This window comes from Monodon monoceros, unplaced genomic scaffold (genome assembly GCF_005190385.1).
Source record: "Monodon monoceros isolate NGI ecotype Baffin Bay Population unplaced genomic scaffold, NGI_Narwhal_1 Super_Scaffold_7, whole genome shotgun sequence".
Classification (NCBI taxonomy): domain Eukaryota; kingdom Metazoa; phylum Chordata; class Mammalia; order Artiodactyla; family Monodontidae; genus Monodon; species Monodon monoceros.
Genome location: NW_021703784.1, coordinates 72,601,917 through 72,627,779, shown reverse-complemented (window position 1 = coordinate 72,627,779; position 25,863 = coordinate 72,601,917). Strand labels below are relative to the sequence as shown.

Sequence of the window (25,863 nt, the reverse complement as noted above, 5' to 3'; positions counted from 1 at the left end):
ACATACAGAACAAACATATGGTTACCAAGGGAAAAGGGGGTGGGTGGGATGAATTGGGAGATTGGAATTAACATATATACACTATTGATACTATGTATAAAATAGATAACTAACGAGAACCTACTGTATAGCACAGGGGACTCTACTCGGAGCTCTGTGGTGGCCTAAATGGGAAGGAAATGCAAAAAAGAGGGGATATATGTATACATATGGATGATTCACATTGGGGTACAGCAGAAACTGACACAGCACTATAAAGCAACTATACTCCAATAAAAAAAAACAAAAAAACAAAAACCCTGGATCTGCCATATTCTTGGGTTAATTTCTCTCTGCCTCAGTTCCCTCATCTGTAAAATGGGGAATTGGTTGTATGCATTTTGATGCTTAAATTTGTAAATATATGTAAAAATACTTAAATCTGCGTCTGGTACAGAGTTAGTGCTCAATAAGTGCTAACTAGTATTATTTTTACTTATTCTAAATAAATTCATTTAGCCATTATTATCCTAACGTGAAAGGAGAGGAAACTGAAGCCCAAACCAAAAATTATGAGACTCAGTGGTAAGTGCTGAAGCCAGAATTCAAAGGCACGTCTATGTCTCATCGTAAAACCCAGGCTTTTCTTAACTATTTACCTTAATTTCTACCAAATGGCAATAGCTGAACACCATCAAAATCAGACTGTCAACCACAAACACAGCTTGACAAAATGCCTACTTACTAATAATGAAACCAAACACCCAATTCAATGTTTCTTAGCCAACCATCAATCATGAAGTATTGTCCACCTGTAGACCTAAAACTGACCCGAAATGAAGAGGTTTCATACTCCATTGGCACCTCTCTAATGCTTTATTTTCCCTGCGGCTTTACAGCTAATTTCAAGAGACGTCTTTGGAAATGCATCTAGTTGTACCTGCTTATACTTATATCTAAGCTTTTTGGTTTTTTCTTCAATAGAGAGATGACTGTTATCCCCAGCACAGACAAATCAGAATACTGTAATGACCATCCTGAGCAGTGTTTCTAACTGCTACTGAATAACTGGATCACTTGGCAGTTGTTAGTTCCAATTAGTGCTATAAAAATCACTGACTATAAGCTCCCTATTTAAAGTGTAAGGAATTGGAAGAAAAGAGAAATGGAGAAATGAGCATATGAGGCAAGAATGGAATAGGAATAACCTTTTTAAGGAGGCACAAAGTAAAAACAAAAACCTTTTTAAGTACCATATTAAAGAACTTAGAATTCAGCTCAGAGGACACTTACTGAGCATCTACTGTTTACCAGACACTTTAAGGGTCAGGTGATCATTGGCAAAACAGGCTTTATCTTTGTTCTAATGAAATATGGTGCTTCCTCCACCTGCCTTCCTCACACTGGACCTCTCTGAGGCCCTGTAAGGATCCTTGCTTTTGCCTGAGGCCAGTCTCCTTTGATCATCCTGAAGATTCTCCCCAACACCAACTGATGATACCTCCTTGATTTTCTGTCTCATCAAGGCAGGTGGGCCCATGGGCCCAGAAACTCCATACAGCTGAACTCATGCACATGGATGAATCATTCAACATGAGGAGAGACACAGGGAGTGAATTACACAGGCTTTCAGAGTGTTAGAGCAGGAGGCACCATACATGGCATATTTTTTAATGAACATTTAAAGACACAGAGAGCCTCAGGAAACGTGGCTTGTAGCCATGTTCAGAGTTTGATGCTTGGAACTCCAGTGGAAGACACAGGCCTTAAGTGAGTAAGCCAAGTCCACTGTTATTATTATCATTATTATTATTAAAAATATCTTCCATAAAAAAGCAATGATTTATGATTCATTATTAAAATAAAAACAAAATACAGTCTGATATCTATAGTATGGGCTAACTCTTGTTAGTTACAAATATACTTTTGAAATTTATACAGATGTTTGTATTTCTTACACAAATATAATATTAATATTTAATATGCAAAATTTTAGATAGTTGAAAACGTGATTCTAGAGCATATGTGCCTATGAAATCTATCTATATAATTATATAAGATTTAATATAGATATATATTTAATTATATAATTTATATATGTTTTACACAACTTAAAATTATACAATAAGCATATTTTAAGCTGCAAAAATTTTAAAGCGTGTGCATACGTAAGTATGCTAGGTGAAAAGAAATAGAGTGATATGAGTATTTCCTCCCTTGGAATAAAGTTATGAGTAATTTTAATTTTTTCTTTATACTTTTTCATATTTTCCCATTTTTTACAATGAAAAACTACCACTTTTTTATTTTTTAATTTTTTTTATTGGGGTATAGTTGCTTTACCATGTTGTGTTAGTTTCTGCTGTACAGCGAAGTGAATCAGCTATGTGTATACATATATCCCCTCTTTTTTGGACTTCCTTCCCATTTAGGTCACCACAGAATATACCACGTTTTTTAATCCAATTTTTTCTTTGTTTGTTTTCTGGTTTTTTTGGCCATGCATGCAGCATGGGGGATCTTAGTTCCCCACCCAGGGATAGCACCTGTGCCCCCTGCAGTGGAAGCATGGAGTCTTAACCACTGGACCACCTGGGAAGTCCCTGCAATGTTTTTATTTAATACAAAAATCAAGGGAACCTTTGAGACATACAAAGAAATGATGGATTCATTCATGCTTAACACCAAGACCCAGTCTTCATTTGTTTTATACTATGTTAATTTTTAAAAGAATTGTAAATCATTTATGTACTTTGCACAAAAATAGGAGCCCAACATTTATTTCTGTCCATATAACCCTCCCTCACATATGATATATAGCCCTCATATATAATTATATAATAAATATAATGTGTGTGTATATACATGTATATTCTATGGTGCTGGAATAGAACAGAACTCTTTGCACTGGAAGTGATACATCAGAAACTCACGGAAATATTATAGTATTATAGTTAATGTAGAAATTTTTGACACGTTATTTTATGATGGGAAACAAGATGAAACTGTCCCCATCTCTACCTCTATTTAACATCATTCTAATATACAGCTCCTTAAAATCAACCAGGGAAAGATAGGAATCTCAACAGGAAAATGGGCAGAATGAGTCAACAGGCGATTTGTATTTTTAAAGTAAATCTAAAAGACTAAGAAGCATAGGAAGAGATACATAAATTCATTGGTACTTAGAGAAATTAAAATTAAACAATGATCTATGATTTACACAGACAAGATTGGGAAATTTAGAATCATGCACTGTTGGCAGACAGTGGTCTGATGCAGCCGTTCTGGAAACAATCTGGTAGGATTTAGTCAAATAAAGTTTATACGTGCATTTTAACCCATCAGTCCCTGCTTTGGTCTATGTACCAGGAAAATTTTCAGAATGACAAGGTGACAATTAAGAGGCTATTCAGAGTGATATTGCTTGCAGTCAAGGGGAATAGTGGCTGTCTGGGTTTTATTTTGGAGGGAAAATGTATGAGAAAAACATGATGGAAACACGCTTAGGACACTGCACCATGCAGCATTACCAGTTTTTCTTTGTACTTGAAGACATGACCTTTTTTTTTTTTTTTTTTGCCTGTGCCAAGAAAGCACGGAGTCCTAACAACTGGACCGCCACAGAATTCCCGACATTATCATCTTTGTATCCTATCCTATTATCCAGAATAATATGTCCTGCTCCACACTGATTCTCTGAGTGTAGTTTATTTAGCTTGTATATATATATATATATTTCAAAACTTTTAAACCTGAAAAATAAACAATCATTTAATGTTGGAAAAAAAAATCTCTTGTCAGTCAGAACAAGTGGACTTTAAGTAAACAGGGCAATCACTCTAAATCTTACATTTAAACTAAGGTGCTGAGTTTTTTCAAGAGAGGAATCATGGCAAAATATACAGCATTATACCATCTGAGTAAGTTGAAAATCAAAATGCAAAAAAGAGGAATTCACATTTCAAGGAACACATATAAGTAAAGAAACATACCAGATACATTAAATAGCTGTCTTTGCGGTAGAGCGAGGCATGAGAGAAGGGAGCAGTGAGAGACAGGAGATTAAATAAACAAATGGGAGAGAACTTACAAGAGTAGTATGATAGTGTGCAGCAAGTGACAGAGATGATTAGCTCATCCTTCTGCATCTGAGCTTAATACAAATACGTATAATCCCAACCCACCTTTCAGACTAGATTGCTCAGCTTTCCCAAGGTGGTCCTGTAATTTCACACTGCAAGATTTCGTTCATGCTATTTTCTCTTTCTCAAATGCTACTTCTCTACTTTGAGCTGGATGTGTCTGATTCATTACTTAAAATGCTATCCAAATGCCTGTCATTCATTACAATTTTCTTAATTCTTCCTCCATTGCCCCCAAACAGAAGTAATATTCCTCCTCTAAAATCCTACGAAAGCTCTTTATGACTCTCATACAGAATTTATCATTTTAAAAATCGTGTATTAATAATTATTGATGTACTTCTCTTATCTCCCCTGGTAACTCATCATCTGGATTTATTTTAAAGCATTTTTGTACATAGCAAGTAGTTGGTAACCATTTATGGGCTAAGTAAATACATGTGAATTCTGCAATTCACAAGTGACCCTAGCTGCCAAGTCCGTATTTCTCTAGCCCTTTCTTCAGAAATCTTTCGTCTACCTGGGATAAAATTGGTTTCTGCTCTTGTATATAGTATTCTGAAACCAGTTTTTATTTATTAAATGAACCACATATTATTTTATAGTTTTGAATAGGTAAATGAGGTAAGTAATTCTATAGAAGTGGCGGTTTCAGTTGCTCGTATTGGAAAATCGCTTTAGAAAACATATACGTCCAATACTCCCTCCCCCTGCCCCACTGCCCCCTTCCATAAGCTTAGTTCCCTATAGATTTTTCTCCTTAGGAAAAATGTAACAGTGCAGGTGATGAGCAAGTTCACAGGGTATGGCTTGTTAACTACTGATGCTTTGATGACAACCATTGGGGCAAAAATTCATTTATGTGATGAAGGGAGTTTCATCATCAGGTATGCACAGGTGAAAACTACTTCTGCCAAAACTTGCAACTGCATGCTCCCAGAATTGAAGAGGGTACTGAAAAGATATTTAAGGTCTGTATGAATTGACCTGGTCTCTCTAGGCTAGATGTTATCTCAGCTAGTGTTGTCTTCCCCCCACCCTAATCAATAAATTCTCATACTTGGTTGGTTTTGAGGATTGACGTTTCTTTTTTATTATTTTTTCAGGCTTCTCATCTTTGAGACTTCCATTCAGGTGTTATTTTCAGAGAGGCCAGTATAATTTCTACTCATGTGAAAAAGTAGAATTATGCTGTTAATATTTCATGTTTTTCAAAGTCCTATATTGTAACATGACTTGTGATATTTCCCATGTACTGTTAAATAATGGGGGAATTACTATGACTAGAATAATAGAAGAGATTCCACTCTATCATGAAGAAATTTCTCTACAATTACTGATGCAATTTTAGTGGGTGAAGTGAGCTCTAGAAACTGAATGAGTCGTTTAAATAGGAGTTAGAAAGAAATATTTCTTAGGTCTTTTGCCCCTGGGACCAAAACAGGATTTTTCTTTCCATGTGTTTTAGTTAGCCAAATATAGATTCGAAAGTTAGAAAGAATGGTCTTGTTACCAGTTTGCTAAAATCATTTCATAATCTGCTTGATCTCTCCCAGAAGGGATACTTGACTTTCCTAAATGTGATTAAGTTTCAATTCAAACCACCTCACTTGTATTACAAACAGAATTCTTCTCACCTAGAAATCTCATTCACCAGAAGCTCAAGGAATTCTGATTAGTTTCAAAGAGAGGGCAGATACAGAGAAGCTAAAGCAATCAGTCACCCTGGATATCTCTTCTCACTGTTAATCTTCGGGATTTCCCTCCTTATATCTTGCTCACTTTCCAGCAAAGCTGCCTGCATTTTCCAATTTTCCCATTTCTTAGTGGTTTTCAGCACACTTCATGGGGAATTTTTCCACTCTTGCCTCTTCAAATAAAACTGTGAAGTGTATCTTAATTCTCTCTGACCCACTTAATGCCTCTTGTGTGTGTGTGTGTGTGTGTGTATATATATATATATATATATATATATATATATATATACACACACAAGGTGCCCTCATCACCTCTAAAAAAACCCACATCATCTGGGTCCTGTTAAAATTGGTGGCCTAGTAGCCTACACACAAGAAATTGGTAATTCTTGTTCCTTCTGAGTAGGGGAACTTACAGCTGAAAGACAGATGGAAAGACTTCCAATGTATCTCCTTACCTAAAGTGTAGAGTATCTGAATCTGCTAACATATATAAACATTACTTCTTAAACATACTGATACTTAAACTTTAAAACATGGTGACTCTGGGTGACAACAGTCGGGAATGACACTATCATATTATATAATTTCTGCTACCTGTTAGTTAATGTGTCTCCTCTCCCAAGACGCAAAACAATTAACCCAAGTACAAAACACTCCTTTAAGACGATTTTGCACTGAAAACTGCACAGAGTGAAATCTGCTCACAACTTTATAGCATACAAGAATAGCTCTGTCAATGAGTCTCAGAAGAATGTTTCTCTACCTAAAACTCTAAAGAATAGACAAAATGCACACACACACGAGTTCTACATATATTATTTATGCTAGTATTCTGTGACAAATGGTGTAACACAGTTGGAAAAAAAAAAAACGCACGTAGATCTTAGAAACAGAAAGCCCTTGGTTTGAATTCCAGTTTACCCATCCTTATTGGCACTTAACCTTAGGTGATTTTCTTACATTTCCTAGGCTTGTTTTCTTGATTGCAATTTGGAGATGAGAATAATGCCTAATCCTGTAGATTGAGTGTGAGCATTAAAGGAGTTAACGTAAATTGCTTGGAACAATCTTGACACAGGCAAGGTATTCAATAAGTGGTCGACATCTTGCCCTTGTATGTCTTTGCGTACATATGATTTCCATTCTGATAGTTATCACTGTAATTTCATCTAGGCTGCTCTACTGTCCCCAGGCCTTGGTTGGTTTCCATTCTATTGACCATACTACTGAAACCAGACAAACTCTTAAACACCCAGACCTGAGAGGGTGCCCTACAGTGAACGGTACTACTGGGACAGCGTGTAAAATTACCCAACAATCTTCCCAACCTCACACCACATCAACACAAAGAGTCTAGATCGAAAAGTTGAAATCATCGATTTTGTAGTCAGTTGCCTCTCAGTGGTTCCTCCACATCATATACCTCTCATCATATCTTGATCTTCACCTCATTAATCCATTATAATATTTTTGTGATATTCTACTCCACCTACCTTACTACTGATAGAGTGTAAATACATCTGAGGTTAGAGAGATTCTTATTTGTGTTTTTAATGTCAGCCATCTCCTGGTGACTAAATGTTTTGTGAACATTATGCACACAGCAAATATATTAAAAAGTACATGTTCTTTTTAAAATGAATTTATTTCTGGAGTCACAAAGCAAGGCTCTTGTTTAAATAACTTGTTCATCAGCCACAGGATCTCTTTCAGCTTTACTATTTTCTATTCAGCACCAATTGTCTGCAGTTTAATTCCTATTATTTCATTGAACAAAGTGCATTCAATTTGAATTATCGTTTCCAAATTTAATTTTGCTCTTCTGTGCCCAAAGCTATCAAAGCTTTTGACCCCCAGGTCTTCCTGGGGGTATTATTTCTTAGTTCGCCCTGGTATTTGTAACTCCACTAAGGACCATCTGCAGATTTAATTAACTTGAATCCTCCTTCTTCCGGATCATTAATGAAGTTGTTAAATAAGTCTGAGCCCAGTGCTTATCTCTATGGTATCTTGATGGTCCTTCAACCCCAATTATGTACTAAATTTCCCTTTGCGATTTCCTCTTACTTATTTTCCCTTGGTCATTTCCCAAGCCACTGAAAGGCCCACTTCCAAATCATTTGAAATTACATTTCAAATGAAATTTCATGTGAAATAGTTCTTGATTTTTTTTAAAACCTGACTTAACTATCCTTAGTGGAAAGGCAATTTATGGCCCCAATTTCCAAAACATCCTGCAAATTTAAAGAAATAACTCAAACATTTAACATCATAAATAATGCTCTATTGGTCTTTGAAATTAGTCAGATACTGTACTTCCAGATAGGGGAAATGTCTGTCTTTCCAGGAAGCCTCTTCTAATATTTTTTTAGAGAGAGTAATTTTTTTAGAGAGGGATACTTATAAATTAAATTATATCCCTTCCCCCAATCTTCTCTTTTCTGAAAGAAAAATATATTTTATATCCTCTAATTCTACATGCATTTATACTACTATTATTGTATATACATTTTCATCCATGGTTTGTTGTGACTCTTCATCTATGAGTCAGAAACACTTTTAGAACCGAGGGGCTAAATTCCAATTAAAGATGCTGGATTGATTACTCACATCTACCTCTACTTTCTCCATGAAACACTAATAAAATAATATCAAAGGCAAATTATGAAGGCCACAAACCCTCAAAATGCAAAGGACATTGGAGAAGAGACATGGGCAACATAATTTTGGAAGCTGGAAAAGAAGTGGGTGAGAGTTAACTCAGTCAGAAGACCTAAGGAAAATGACTCATAGCCTGCAGTGGGGAAGCCAGAAAGCAAGGTGATTTACACCACAGAACACAGGGAGTGGTGGCATCGGGCATCTCTGGCACTGCAGGGAATAGTGAGGCTAAAAGAGGAAAACTAATTGGAAACTAGATAAAGAAGCAGTTAGACTCCTCAGAGATGTTCCCTCACCCCAGCCAGACTCCTGGCCTTTCTCCTGCCCCAACAAAGACTGGAGTTTTCTTCTCAGCAGAGGGTACCACAGAAACTGGAAGACAGTTGAGAGCAAAGATACCATATTAAAAATGGGGGATTCAGTGGAAATACATATACTGAATTTTGAAACCCTTTGCCTTATCCATCCCACCTGGCTCTCAGAATGCTAGCAACCAAGTATAATTCTTCCAGAAATGGCATTGATCCCTTCCATTAGACTGGAAGAATCTTCTCTGAAAAATCTGAATAGCTCAAAAGAACAAACCTAAAATCATTTATATCAATATCACACATAGGTAAACTGAATTTTCAACCAACTCTTTAATGTCTCACTCAAAAAAATAAGCAGATAGCCAAGGCTACTAGATGTCTGAGAAAATACAAAGATAAGAACAAACTAGAAGAAAAATAGTCAATTTATTAAAAACATATTATATTAATAAGAAAAAAACTTTAAGAGTAATTCTTGCTATTATCTCTGAAAAGGTCAAAGAAGACACTACCTACAAGAACTGGAAACAATATAAAGAGAACACTCAGAAAACAGTAATAAAACAGGATAGTAGAAATAAATAACAATAAATTTGGAAGTTAAGTTTGAGAAAATATCTACGCCTCCCAGAAAAAGAACAAAAAGTGAAATAGAAAAAGAGAAAGATAAAAAATGAGGCAGAAGTATTCAAATAATTAGACCAATCTAAAGGTCTGACACCCAAATAACAGGAGTTCCAGAAATAAATAACAACGAAAATTCAAGGGAATAAATCATCAAAGAACTTTTCTTTAAATCCCAAAAACAAACCTAGGAATTTCCAAATTCAAAGACTCTTGAACGTTCCCAGTACACTGTTTTAATAGTAGACCGTCACAAATGTACATTTTCATCAAATTTTATAACACCAAGGAATAAAGTTTTCCAGAATTTTCCAGTTGTCGTACAAATGATCAAGAATAGAATGGCAATGTATTTCTCAAAAGTTACACTAGAAAATATAATAATAGTTATTCCTATAACATTCTAAAGAAAAATGCTTTTTAACCTGAATTTCTACATCCATCCAAACTATCAAATAAATGCAAAAGCAGAGTAGAAATGTTTTCAGACATGCAACATTTGAACAATTTATCTTCCATGCACACTTAGGAAGCTAATTAAATATCCGTCCTCTAAATAAGGATGTAATGCAAAAATGAAAAATAGACAGGATTCAGAAAACAGGAGATCCAACGGAAATGAGATGATGTTGAAAGGCTATCCAAAAAATCCCAGCTGTGCTGTACACCTAACAAGCTTCCAGTGTAGAATGGAAGAGGTCAGAAGGCTTTGGAAAAGCTTTCTTCATTGAGTTAAAGTTGTAAAATATAAAATATATTTGAAGGCACTGGGATGATAGTATTGGGTTGGCCAAAAATTTCATTCGAATTTTTCTGTAACATCTTACGGAACATCTTTTTGGCCAACCCAATATTATTTGAGGAATATCTGAGATTGAATGGATGTTGAGTGAATAAAAAACTGAGCAAATAAACAATAACAAAATGAGATAATAATTAAATCCAGGTAAAGCAAGCATTTGTACAATACAGGGCAAATAACCATAGCTAACTCTGCAGCGTGCGTTAAAATATCATAGAAATAAAAAGATAAACAATACTGACCTCATGAAACTGAAGAAGAAGGAAATAAGAAGTGTTTGTGTGCGATGTGTACGTTGGCATGTCTGTGTGTGTCTGTGAGTGCACTTTGAGTGAGAGGTTGAAAAGATATAATTCTTCATCTTCCCTGGTGGTCAACAGATAATGCCTAAAACTGAGAAATCAAGATATAATATTATGAATGTTTTATAATCAGAGATGTAGAAAAGAAAATGACTGACTCTGGAGAGGAGGAATGGAGTAGGATAGGAACAAGAAATTGCTGTGTTTTCATAGCTAATCATGTAGAACTATTTGCCTTTTAAAACTCGGCATTAGAAAAGAACAGACAGTGCCTTAGAGAAAAGGGAAAAGGACCTGACTAGATACTTCATAAAACAGTAAAAATCAAATGGACAATAAGCATACATGTTCAACTATATTAGTCATCAAAGAAGTGCAGCTTAAAACCAAGAATATAATACCACAACGACAGTGTGGCTAAGATGAAAAAGATAGTAAATAAGTATTGATAAAACTGTGGTGCAATTAGAATTCTCATCTGTGTCTACTGGGAATATAAATAGGTACAGCCACTTTGAGAAGCTGTTTGTTTGGCAGTATCTATTAACCCGAGCATATTCCAGTAATTCCATTCCTAGATATATAGATACATGGAAATACTTGCATACGGTAACCCAAAGTCATATACAAGCATTTTAGTCTGGCAAAATAAGCAAAAGTGGAAACAATCCAAAGGTCCAACAATAGAATGGATAAATACATTTGGCATATTCACAAGATGAAATACTATTCCACAATGAGAATTAAATAACTGCAACGATAAGCAACAGCATGGATAAACCTCACAAATCTATTGTTGAGCAAAAGAAGTCAGACACAAAAGAGGACTTACAACTTGACTCCATTTGTAATGACTTTCAAAAACAGGCAAAACTCTTCTACGGTGCTATAAGTCAGGGCAGTGGTTCCTCTTGGTGGGGTCTTGGAAGAGGACAGGAAGGGGTGCTTCTGGGATGCAGTTAAGGTTCTATTTTTCAATCTTGTTCCTGATTTCAAAGATGTCTTTAGTGTTTAAAAATTCATTGAGTGATATACTTATCTTTTGTGTGCTTCTCTATCTACAGATTATATTTCAATAAATGTTTATTAAGTTTTTTGTGAGTTTTCCAGATCTCCTGCTTTTCCCCTCTTCCTGCACTCTTAGGATTATTTCAAGTCTTGAGGTCACCCTTAAACAAAAGGGGATGAACGTGACATTTACCAATCAAGGGTTTTATTAGATAACATCTCGGCTAATTATTGCAGAAACTGAGGAGAGAAAGGGAAAGTGATTTAAATAAATAATTACAGAACTTATTTTCCAGGAATACCTTCAACCCTACAGACAGCTGGAACCATAGAAACTGCCCATTGCACTGTAGAAGCAAATTCTGATCTCCAACCTAACAGCTGTTCAAGCCTCAGTTCCCTCGCCCATAAAATGAGGATAATAATAGTATTTATCCTATAATCCATTTAAGTACTTGAAATAGTGGCTGGCACATAGTACCTCAAAAATATTGACTACAGGTGTATTAATAGACTGGAGAATAGGAAAATAGTTTCTGCTCAGATGCCCAGCACTTGAGTGCTAACTACTACTAAATTATAAGCAAGATGGTTCACTTAATGAAAATGTATTTACATTAAAATAAGTTTTCCTTGAGAAAAAAACTGAGGGTGTTAGAGCAGGGAAAGATCTGCAGATACGTATATAACAGACTTCAGATCTCTCCAGAAACATCCAAATTGTTGGTACACTGCTTACCTGCAAACATCTGTTCAGACATCTGTCTCCTTCTGATTTTTAAAATGTCACTACTCTGAGGATGTGTTAAGTCATGCCCTAACATGTTCAGGGTTTTTTAAGAACAATATTTAGGCATTAATCTCTGTTGGAGTGGCATCACCATTGGGAGGCTCACATTGCCTTTATTCTACTTCAAGTTCAAAGTCTGGAGTGGTGGAACTAAAAGACCCATATTAGAATACCAGCTCAAGGCTGACTAACTGGATGAACTTAGAAAAGCCATTTTAATCTAAATGAATATGTTTCTTTGTCTGTAAGATGGACATGAAGCTTACTTCACAATGCTTTATTGGGGTGTTCTAAAAAGAAAGTATCTTTGAAAGAGTCTGTGACTACAAAGAGCTATATAAATATTGGCTACAATTGATAACACGGCTCTCAAATACAGAAATTATAAATGACAGTCTCTGCACTGTGATTCTTTACAATCTACCAGTTTATCATCATCTACTATTTACTAATTAGACTTTCTCCAGTTCCTGTGACTTGCACGCCTGAGAAGTTATATAACTTGGTCAATGCCACATGGTGAGTGGTTGAGGCAGTTCATCTCAAAAGGTTACGCTGTGCCCCACTGTCCTAATTCAGGAATGCCCTATGAGTAAAAGGCATAACAATGGCATTCTTCTGGCACTTCCAAATTCAGCCTACATGTTAATGAATTGGAGCCAAGAGACGTGAAGACTCCTGTAGGAGGGAGGCAGGTGGCATGACATAATAATGAACAAAAACTTAAAGAGCATGGAATTTTAAATCACCACACAAGAATTCAAGTCCCAGCTGTCCCCCTTATTAGCCTTGAGCAGTTTCTTTAATCTCTTAGCCTCAGTTTTCTCATCTGTAAAACCAGAATGATGATAATACATCCTCCATGGAATTGTTATGAGTTGAAAAGAGAGATGATACAGTTCCTGGAAACATGCATTGGAGACTGTAAAGATCTATACTACATGAAATACTTCTATTACACTAGTCCCATTCTAAGGAAGAGGGTATCAACTAAAGTATAACAAGGAAAGTTAGTCTCTCAGATCATCACCACAGTGTCGATGGTATATAAAGGAATCACAGTGGCACGCTCAGAATTCAGAGTTTAACTGAGAAAAACGACACACAAGAGATGAGCTCTGACAATTGTTAAAGATAATCAGCCTTGCCTTTTGGAGAAGGGCAGCAAAGGACAGTGTTTAAAACCCAGAGCTTTGAAGCACAAAGAACTGTTCAAATTACATCTCTGACACTTCCTAGCCCTATAATCGTGGTCATATTACTTTACAGTTCTTAATCCCAATTTACTCGGTAAATGACGATAATCATCAATGATTCACAATTTCTTGCATGTATACTAAATGCCAGGCACTATTCTAAGAGCTGGGCTATAGAAGCAAACACCGACAACAATCTCTGCCGTCATGGTGGTCAACCTTCCCATGGGAGAAGAAAGAATAAGCAAGATAGATTAGTGATATATTCAGTGTCATAAATGGTGATAAGTGCAGAGAGAAAAAAAATAAATCAGAGAATGGGGGTGATATTGATTGGGGCAAGATTTAGGGTTGCAATTTAATAAAGTGGTAGGAAAGGCCTCACTGAGACTGACAGTTGAGTAGAGACCTGAAGGAGGTAAAGAAATGAGCCACCGAGATATATGGAGAAAGAACATTCCAGAAAGAAAAAACACCAGGTGCAAAGAGCCTGAGATATGCTTATATGCTTGAAAAATGGCAAGTGGGAACAGTACAGAATTATATAATGCAATTAGACAAGAAATACAGGTTTGGAGGGGCTAATCAGTGCCAGACTTCTGGGTTATAGTATAGTATGTTAAATAACATACTACAATATATGTCAAGCACTCAGCACAAGTTCTAGCCTCAATTAAGGTCTAGCCTAAGCATTAAATAATAGCTATGAAGGTTAAATAGTGCGTTCATCATTCTGACTAAAATCTTAGAGATTGGAGAAGTATAACTACTGCAAGAGACACTGAGAAAAATATGTAGAGAAAAAAATGTAAACATCTCTAAAATGCCAATCCATGGAGTTAGTGGGGAATGCATAAGTGACCACGGTATTTCCACATAACTGGAGACCAAGTAGCTGGAAAAGTTAAAGCTTGCTATTGGGTACTTGAGATCATTTATTGAAAGACAGTGCCAAGAAAATTTGCTGACAATAAATCAAAAAGTGCTTAAAAGTGCAGTTCGCAGTTCTTTGACTTTTCTAATCAAGTGGTCCAATCCAAACAAGACTACGTGCCAATTTAAGAACCAGGGAGGTGCCATATCTGGGCAGGCTTACCCGGGTCAGGGGTATGTTAAGACAGGCTGGGGCTTGTCTATGGGAGGAAGGGAGGACTTGCATCTCCTCCTGACATGAACCATCTAGTTTATGTCTATTAATGTTTTCTTCATAGATGCTAATGCTTCTTTCATCCAGAAACATGTTATACAGATCCCATATGATCTAATTTATATTCTTTATCATTAACACCTTGAAGTGGGAAGAATAGGACCAGGAAAGGGATGGAAGAAAAGTGGTTAGGACATAGGCCATTTTGGTTTGGAGACACTGTGGGTTAATAGTTGCTGAATCAAGTTAATGTTTTATAGGGTTTTTTTGCGTGGGGCAAGAGAAGTTAAACATATATGCTGGGTATGCTACAGGGATGGGTGGTAGGAAGAAAGGGGGGAGAAAATTAGTAAACATGCTGTTAAATGTAATCCATTTTATGAAAGGGAAAACCAAGTTGATACAGAGCACACAGGAAGGGACTTACCGTTAACTAGGAAGTCTGAAAAATATTTTTGAAGAAAAGCTTAAGTTAAAATCTAAGTAAGGTAACAAGGGAAGATGGGGGCTGGATACGGTGGGAGGAAGAAGGAAGGTGGGGAAAGAGAAGCAAAGAGTTCCAGGTAGAGCAAATACCCTGGGCGGAGACCTGCAGTAAGAAGGTCATTGCTTTGGCTGCAGAGCACAGGGAGATCGGCTCGGTGCTTTGTGACCACCTAGAGGGGTGGGATAGGGAGGGTGGGAGGGAGGGAGACGCAAGAGGGAGGGGATATGGGGATATATGTATAGCTGATTCACTTTGTTATAAAGCAGAAACGAACACACCATTGTAAACCAATTATACCCCAATAAAGATGTTAAAAAAAAAAAAAAGAAAAGAAGATCATTGCTTTGAGAAAATGTAAAAAAGTTCAGTTTGGGAAAAATTCAAGTTATTGATTATAACTTGAAATGGGGAAGGAACTCAGAGAGAGTCCAGGTTGGAGGGCACTCTAAGGGCACCGGAAACCATTTCAGGTTTTTTAGCAGGAAAATGATTTGATTGCATTTGCATTTTATAGGGATTATGTTGGCTGCAATTCAGCAGAAAGAACAGTTTTTTGTGGGAGGAAAGAGCAGGACTTGGGACCTGGAGATTTGCCTTTTGCTATGGCTCCAAGCAAAACCCAAATGACAGTGGTTTAGACTAGGCAGTAGGATGGAGAAAAAATAGATTGTGGTGACTGATCGAATGGGAGTGTGAGGGAGAAGAAAACATCAAGGATAACTCTGATTACATATGATCTAAAAATACCAGGGATGAAAGTGTGTGATTGACAACAATAATTTTCTCATTCTTCCCAAGATATGTCATGATGACAGTATTGTGGCTTTGGAGACTAACACAAAAACTTAAAAGAGATTCTTATTAAAGAATCTATTTATTCAACAAATATTTGGGGCAGCTGCTATGTGCCAGGTGTTGCCCTGGTCCCTGGAAACACAGTGACAATAAGATAAAAAAAACTCTTGCCCTCATGGAGTTTATATTCTGGCTGGGCAGTTGGACCAGACAAAACAACATTATCATATCAGAGAGTGATACAGGCTCTGATGACCATAAAAGAGTGACAAGCAGGAAGAGATATGTTATTTTAGTTAGGGGTGAAGGTCTTCCTGAGGAGGTAACACTTGAGCAGAAACCTAAATGACATGAGGGAGCTGACTATGAAAATATCTGGGGGAAGAACATTCCAAGCAACCAAACAGTAAGGAAAACATGACTGGAAAACAAGGTATTCAAGTGAGGGGGAGCACAGTGAACAGTGAGGACAGAGAAGGAATAGGGAGTGGGGCTCAGAGCATGAAGAGTCTTGACCACTGTAACGACTTTGACTTTTATTGAGTGAAAATGGAGAGCCATGGAGGGTTTGGAGCAGAGAAGTGTCTCCATCTAACCTATTTTTTAGCAATGTCTCCTTGACTACCATGCTAAAAAGAGATGACAGTTGTACAACAGTGGATGGGAGATAAGTTAGGAGGCTTTGGCCATAACCTAGATTAAAGATGATGATGTCATGCACAGGAGTGGTAGTGGTGGAGATTATACAATGTTTGGGTTCCAAATATATCTTAAAGGCAGAGCAAGGATTTGGATGTGCTGTGCAAAAGAAGGAAGTCAAAGACAATTTCAAGGTCTTGATCCAGAGAATGGGAAAAGGGTAGATTTCATCATCAACTGGAATGGGGAAGATGGTGGGAGGAATATTTTGAGAGGGAGCAGATCATGAGGATTCTAGATAATTAGAGACCCTCAATAACCAATCTTTTCCATTATAGGCACACCTTGTTATATTGTGCTTTGCTTTATTGTGCTTGGAAGACATTGTGTTCTTTACAAATTGAGGGTTTGTGGCAACCTTGTGTCAAGCAAGTCTATCGGGACCTTTCTTCCAACAGCATTTGCTCACTTCCTGTCTCTGTGCCACATTTTGGTAATTCTCACAATATTTCAAACTGTTTCATTACTGTTACATTTGTTACAGTGATCTGTGATCAGTGATTTTTTTTCCTTTAATTTTTTTTTATCGAAGTATAGTTGATTTATAATGTGCTAATGCGGTGATTTTTTGATGTTATTACTACAACTCACTGAAGGCTCAGATGACAGCATTTTTGAGTAATAAGTATTTTTTAATTAAGGTACGTACAGTGTTTTATTGAGACATAATCCTACTGCATACTTAAAAGACTACAGTATAGTGTAAACATAACTTCTATATGCAAAAAACCAAAAAATTTGTGTGACTTGCTTTATCGTGATAATCACTTCATTGCAGTGGTCGGGAACTGAACTTGCAGTATCTCCGAGGTACGCTTGTATTTTAATTAATATCAGATATTGGTGATCAACATGTAAGCCTGTATGTGTGTTACAGGCAGAGAGAACATTACAGGCAAAAGCTCCGAGATTTGAAAAAATAAGGTGCATTTCAGTGACCAGAGTAGTTTAGAATGGGCTGGGATTTAAGATGTATGTGGAGGAGAAGGAGGAGATAAAGCTGGAGAGGTAGGCAGAGGTCCAATCAGGGAGGTCATTAGATATCACGCTATGGAAGATGGACTTTATGTTGTAAGCACTGAGGAGGTACTGAAAGGTTTTCTTAGCAAGATTAATAAAATAATCTTCCAGAATCTCCCCTTATGGACTCAATCTCCTTGGCTAAAATTGTTGCCTCCCACAGATAACTTCAAGGTCTCTATTAAACCGGAGAATGCCTTAAAACCACATTAGCCCACCAAGCCTGAAACTTCTTATCTTTTCAACCATCACCAAAATGAATGCATAGATATTGCTATTTGATTCATCATATTTTGGACCCAAGCGAACATCTTCGGGCAACTACCTTTTCGAATCAGTGGATCCTATTAGGAGAGAGTGATGCAAATCGCAAGGGTTTACAGTCTTTTTCGGCCAAGCTATTGGCTTCAATTAGGCTTTTTCCACATGATCTACACTGCATTAAATATACTTGGATCGAAAGAATTCTTGGATACTAGTTACCAGGGAAAATTTGTAATTTCTGGGCTCCAGTCGGTCATATTTTTACAGAAGCCTGGATTCCCTTTCTGTTCAGCCATTGTGCTTCAAGTTACAAGGGTGTTTGTATTTCCCGGGGCAGAGGATTAAAAATGAGCCTATGAACCAAACTCCTGGCTTTCACAGTTCAATAGTACGAGCTTGCCTGGGGGGGGGGGGGGGAGGAAGAACCGCTTGTCATCTAAATAGTCAGGAATTATTTTCTGCATTACTAACTAGACTAGGTAATCCCTAATAGCTTTCATGTATTTGATGAGGAATGCCAATCCATTAAAGAGATTGGTGCCCTTTACTTTGCTTCCTGGAAAGCGTGCTGACAAAGCTACTGGAAATACACAAAATTTCTATACTATACTATTCTTATCAATGGCATTCTTGTTAATGGCCTTTCTCTCCTCCATCTCCAGTATAATACATTTTTACTTTGTTGTCTTTTAAATTAGATTTCAACTGGAGCCATTACAACTTGTGATCTATAAAATGAAAAGACTGGACCATGTGAAATTTAGGGTCCTTGTGTATACTCATTTATTCATTTACCAAGTATTTGTTGAATTCAAACATAATAGGATATTAAAACTGGACTTTTCCTATGTTAGAGTTCTGATACATAATAATGCTATGTTTCAAAGCTGTATGCTAGACTACCTTTATAACACTTTCAAAAGTCAGCGGTGCCTACATTAACCATTAACCATCTTCTTACATTAACCCTTAACCACCTTCCGGCTCTGTAAACAAAGACCTAGAAATTTAGCAAGGGATGGTGATGAGGCCAAAAGTGAGAACTTGGTTAGAGAGAGAGATTTGGCATGCTTCCAGTTCCAGGTCACCCTTTCTTTTCTTTTTGCAGGAAAGAGGGGGAAGAACATCCTCTCTCAACTCATCCCAGAGTGACAGTCTTCAAGCATATCTAGAAATGTCCCCTGGATGGTTAGGGACAAAGCAAATTATATTTGACTTGTGCCCTAAGAACCTAAAAGTTAATGCCTGGGTCTGGCACTGCCTCGGTCACATAGCAGAGGAAAAAAAAAAAAGACCACATTAAGAGAGGGCTGCGCTTGGACTGAAGGAGGGGAAAAGTGTCTGCTTTATTGGAATCCTACAGAAGAGGATCAGAGCATCACCCTAATCTTATGTTAATCTTGCAGAGCAAAGGAGCCACAACAGAGAAGTGGCCTTTCACAAGCTCAGAGCTACAGAAGATCAAAGGATCATCATGTCAAGGGAACTTCGTTTGGAAGTAATTCGTGATCAAAGGCCCTTACCAAAACACCTCACCAAGGAAGAACCAGCAACTGCGCATCGCTCGTCCAGAGGGCCTCAACACTAGAAACCCACTGTACTGGTTACGTGAGACCTTACTCTCTTTCCCATGAGATTATCTCACCCAGGATAAGATTCCTGACACCTATGAATTTTAAAATACAATACTGAAAGAGGAAAAGAGAAAGTGTCCACATCTCCTCAGTGCAGACTTCTCAGACTGTGGCAGGCTGATGAGCGGACTATGTGCCTTAAACAGACTATTTCATATAACCTCACAATAATAATATGCAATAAGTAATATTGATATACCTTTTTTAGTGGCGAACTGAAGCTTAGAAACATTATGTATATCTGATCTAATCTCATCGATTCTGGTAAATAGTGGAACCCAACCGAGACTGACCTAGAATGACGTCAGAGGGTGTGTTCTTACTCCTATTTTGTTTATCCTCTTCTCACCTTAGGTGCAACAAAGATGTTGAAAGGAACATATAAATCAATGCCCATCATCAAGTAGGAGAGTATGGTTTATTACTCACAGAAGAACATAATGTATTTAGCCTTGCATATAATCTGTTAGATTTAATTGCCCTTGAACACAGGTAATACGAGCTAGAGGCAACAGGTTATTGGAAAATGTGTAAAATTTGGATTCAGTCATGCATGGGTTAGAACCACAACTCCACTACTGACTGGCTGAGTAACACTTATACACATCCTCATATATGTTCCCTAGGGTGGGACTAGTTGCCTCACAAGAAATAACAAATGCAAAAGGTTGGGACTCATAATCCATGGGTAGTGGGCTGATGCAAGTTTCACTTCACAGAGGCTACATAATTCATGGCAGATCTAGTAGCAGAACACAGGCCTCTGTCCTTCCGTCTAGAAGTCTTTACACCATCCCAGGCTGCATCTTTATAGTCCAAATCGCTGTTTGTGAACAGAAGGCATAGCTCCCTACAATTATATTGAGATGACTTGAAAACTTGCTCTGTACCAAGGCGATGAGAATGAAAAATGGTTTCAGGTATTTTTCCAGATGTCTGAAACCTGGCAAAATGGTGAGCCTGGCAGGACCATGGACAGGGTTTTGAAATTGCTCCAAAGAGATCCGAGAGTTCAGTGACAACTCCATTTTGGAGCCACTGAGAAGTGTGTCAGATCTTTAGCTCAATTTCTCCATCACGGCTGAAAAAAATTAAGTTGAGCGGGTGGAACTGAGAAGAGGAGGGGAACGAGATACTATAGGTTCAGCAGCTGAACCTAAGGCTGAGCTGCTTTAAACATGAATGATCTCAGTGCTGGTGGGTTTGGGCTCCTCCCATTCTGCGGCGCAATGCCTCTCCTCTGCCATTCTCTATTTCTGGAAAGAACCAGTGCAAGGAATAGTTCCTCAAACAAATTTATACTCATCTGACTTTAATGAAATTTTTAAGAGGATCTGCATCTCTCCTTTTTTGGTGGGTTCAACTGGATGGGCAACTCAGAGAAAACTCAACTCCTAGTACTTCCCTTTTGTATGATGCCACAAAAATCCTGCTTACTCTTTGCTGGGCACCTGTTAGCTACACAACAATAGCAGCAACACTAATAACAGAAGCTGCCATTTACTGAGCATGCACCATGTGTCAGGCAGCCTGAGAAAGCTCATGCTAAGAAAAGTTAAATAACTCTCCTAACTGCTGTGAATTTGCACCAATTCTCCTCCCAAATGCCCTCCCCAGAGTCCTGTTATACCTGGCAAGGAAATATCCTCTTCTCCACTTAGATAATGGAGCTACTATCCACCCTTGTAAAGACTCGTACAAAAATTTTCTCCATGACAGAGGTGAGCAGAGCAGTAGTAAACAGAACACTGGTAGAGCTCCATCAAAATTGGGGCAAGATTTAAAATTTGGAAAAATAGACAAGTTCTTTCTTCTGACCATTCTTTTTACTTGGTGGGTGGACAATATACTCAGGGTAAACTACTACCCTCTGCCTATATATCTACAACGCCCTGAAGCACAGGGAAAAAAATAGAATAAATTATCCCGCAAAAAGTCGTTTCCCTTTAGGAAAGGTTAAAAGGCCCCCAGTCACTGAGAAAAATGAAGTTCTTTTCATGAATTTTAAATTCTCTTTATGTTAAGCTTTTAAAAAATCATTTCTTATTGCAAATATAATTTATATTTATTGTAGAAAAATTAGAAATTTCAGATGAGCAAAATAGAAAAAAATAGCTAGAAATTATACTGTGAATGCACAATGCTGTTCAACTTTTTTGCTTTTTATTGATTACCCAGAAATAGAAACAGACTCACAGGTACAGAGAACAAACTAGTGGTTCCCCAAGGGGAGAGGGCTGGGGGAGGGGCAAGATAGGTGAAGGGGATTTAGAGGTACAAACCACTAGATATAAAATAAATAAGTTACAAAAACATAACGTACAACACAGGGAATACAGTCAATATTTTATAATAACTTTGTACGGAGTATAGTCTATAAATATGTCAAACTACTAGGTTGCACACCTGAAGCTCACATAATATTGTTAAGTCAACTATACTTTAGCAAAAACAGAATTTTCTAATTACAGTAAAGCCAAAGTACTTCTAGAACTCCTGAAGAGATGCTTTAAAAATGATTTTCTGTCTCCTAAAAAATGCTTATATTTTATATTTAGAGATATAAATATTTATGTAAGTATTTTGTATTTTAATATTATTAGACAGATAGATATACAAATTTTAAAAAGCCTGCTTAAAATGCTGCTAAACATCCTACAGTGCACAGGACAGCCCTCTGCAACAAAGAATTATCTGTCCAAAATGTCAATGGTGTCAAGGTTAAGAAACCCTTCATTAGACAAGCTCGCTACCTTATATTTAATCTCTACTTGTTGCTTGCAAATTTGCTTAATGCTAAGTAGAAAACATTCACTTCTTAGAGGATGATCCTATGCTATTTTACGGTAAGTACCATACCTCTGGATTTAGTGTAACTCTTTGATTTTATATTTGAAAAGTCTCTAGGACGAATCGTATTGTTTCATTTTGTTTTGTATTTGGCTCCTTTACGTCAGTGTGGCATGATATCCTTTTAGCTCTCTAGGATTACAAAGAGATTTCACTGGCGGACCTTTTCTATCCTAAGAGTAACACAACTACTCTTCTTACTGGCTCTTCACTCATCTCTCTCTTTACACATCTCCATGTTAGATGTGAAACCAAATCAAAGCTAAGGGCACGGAGACGGAACAAAGGGTAAGAGAAGAGCCAACGTAATACGTTGTCCAGAAACCAAGGGAGGTAAAATGTTTGCTTATCTTGAGTGGGGTTATGAAAAGTGTACATTTACTAAAATCTTATCAATATAAAATAAATGCAGAGTTGTTCATCTCTGTGTTACACATCAAACGTGAGTGGAATTTTCAACTTCATTATGTTTCAGATAGGCATTTTCTTTTTCAGTGATTTAGCTGAATATACTTGAATTCTGAAAGGCTATCACAAGTAATGAATAAAACCAGTAACGGGGGGCGGGGGGCGGGGGCAAAAGAAACATTTTTAAAACTAAATGTAAGTGGATACTATATAGCTCAAATGGGACCATTTAATTAGCCCTAAAATTGAAACAAACCAAATATGACATTTAATGTAACCATGCCATTAGACATTCACAATGCATTTGTATTTCCCCTTTGCACCTTGTGTCTCAAGGCATCTAGCATCACTATTCAACGTCAAGTGGAATTATTTAATGTCTATTGCTGACAGTGAGCACAAAATAATTCTGACAAGATATGAAACAGGTTTTTAGTGTTAGTCCTATAATTCACCTAGATTCCTTGCACACAAGTGATTGGAAAAACATGTACTTTACGCTATCCATAAAAAAATCTCATAGAACTAGAATATTGGCCAGTATTAAATGGAATGGTTTTGCTACAAACGGAGTACGACATCACATACAGAGAAACCTTATTTTATTCTTTTTTTCTTTTTTACCTTATAGCAACTGTATAAGTTTTCAAGAGTAAGTAATTCTCAATCTCAACTTTAATATTTATCTAGGAACCAATGACCTGCCAATGTCTGTCTTACTTTTGCCTCTGGTCTTGATTTTCTCCTCTATCTCGCTTTTTCCTGTTCCACATTATGGACCAGAATGTAAGCACTGATTCAATCAGCCACTTATTGAGCAGAGCAAAGGAGAGAGGTCAAATCAGCAAGCCATCAGAAACCATAACTGATTCTTCCTGGGCTGCCACTGACTCAGGCCCTGGTCTAAGATCAATGCTCTCCTCCAATGCTTTATGATGCAAAAAGAATAAGAACTTTACAGTAGATACTCTGGTTAAATATCACTATGACAATATAAAAATGACTGGTTTATAACAAGCAACCCAAGGTGCTTGGTGAAAGTGCAGGCTTATGGACCCTCCCCCAAATATTCTGATTCACCAGGTGCCCAGATTTTACAGGAAGTTCATCATTATCCCTTTGAAACACATGCAAGGGTTTAAAATGTAGTTTGTGGAATACAAGTTGAGTTTTATTCTCAGTTCTAATACGGGCTCTGTAGCATTGCAGAAGTTACTTAATCTACCCAAGCTTTAGTCTGCCATCTATAAAATGAGCGTAATAATATCTATCTCTTTTGTTTGTTCTTAATATTAAAAGAATCATTTAAAAGGTCTCATGCATAATTAGTACATGATAAATGGTATATCATTAGTAATATTAGAATTCATCATCACCATTCTGTCTCCATTAATTCCTGTATTCTAATTTTTGGGAAACATAGCAGTTTTGGAGGAAATAATGAGAAACCTTTAGATTTCTTTTTTTCATTTTAGAAAACCGAATTAAAATCAAATGCACTGCAATATGGTTATGTGTGCTAAGTTACTTTGCTTTTGACAAGAATCCTTCAGTTCCATGTGATAATTCTCTCATGCTGCTCGGAGGCGGACCTTGGCTCTATATGTCTTTTTTTAAAGACAAACCAAGTAATTATTTAATAAATGTGACCTGATTTGTTGATAATATCACAAAATATGGAAACAGTGATGCTCATTGTTGATTTCCTTGTTGAATAATTTATGTAGTTAAATTTTGACATGTTCTTAAAAGGATCAGGCCGCCTTATAGATACACAGGCAGTGCAAATGTAATATGTCAAACAAGTTGGGGTATAATAAACGGGCTCATTTTAAAAATTTACTATTTAGGGCTTCCCTGGTGGCGCAGTGGTTGAGAGTCCACCTGCCGATGCAGGGGACACGGGTCCGTGCCCCGGCCGGGGAAGATCCCACGTGCCGCAGAGCGGCTGGGCCCGTGAGCCATGGCCGCTGAGCCTGTGCGTCCGGAGCCTGTGCTCCGCAACCGGAGAGGCCAGAGCAGTGAGAGGCCCGCATACCGCAAAAAAAAAAAAAAATTATTAAATTCAGAAACCTTTAACATGAAGGCAAGGAAGCAAGAGCTTTGCTTAGATCTTTGGCATTAGATGAAAACATACTCCCCCTCATGTAATAATGGGGATAAGGACTATAGCACCATATTGCCATCGTGCTATGCTCTACTATGAGACGTGTCCAGTGTGACATTCCAGACTCAGAAACACATAACACAGTGATTTTAACCTAATGAAGCTCATGGGAAAATACAATGAAATACTCAATTTCACATGGCATAAACCTCTTGTTTGCACTGATACATACCCTGCCACTTTGGCACTGAACGTCGATTTCATTTACACACAGGTAGGAGGACTTCTCCAATTAATAAAAGAGCTAGATTTCACTAAATAGTGCCCAGCGTAAACACTACATTTACTGCAAATAGAAAGCTGTACATAATGGAATCTTACCAATACTAATTGGTTTATATTATCAGGTCCATGAATGATAATGTTCCTAATAAACCAATATTATAATAAAATCCCAAGCACACCAATAAACCTGCTGCTGGGGTTATTTAATGTGCTTTTACACAAGGAGCGTGTGGTTCTCATTCAGATTCTGTGGGTGCAGCAGATTGCTATAACTCCAGTGGTTGCCCGTGACGCTACCCAATAGAGGATTAAGTGCAGCTGGTCAGTTTGTCAGCCTTTATCTCTAATTAGCACTAAAAATGCACACTGCAGAGGCAGAGAAAAGACTCGACCTTGCTAAATTAGACACGCTGGAGGGAGGGCAAATAAAGCTCTATTTTCAGAAGGAGGATGCCTATTACACAGTAATCAAAAGGTACCCAACTTTAGGAGAGCCACATCCACCATCAAGACATAATGTATTAAGTCAACCCGCAGTACTATAGCTCCAGAGGAAGAGCCTCCATTCTCTCTGAAGCCTTCTCTCTCTCCAACCCCAACAAACACACACACACACACACACACACACACACACACACACACACACACA

At 37.3% G+C, this 25,863-nt stretch overlaps 1 protein-coding gene across 3 annotated transcripts in view; it reads right to left on the bottom strand.

Annotated features, from left to right (window-relative positions):
* Positions 1-25,863, bottom strand: part of NELL1 (neural EGFL like 1) — an 852,764-nt gene that overhangs the window by 189,208 nt on the left and 637,693 nt on the right. The window lies entirely within an intron of this gene.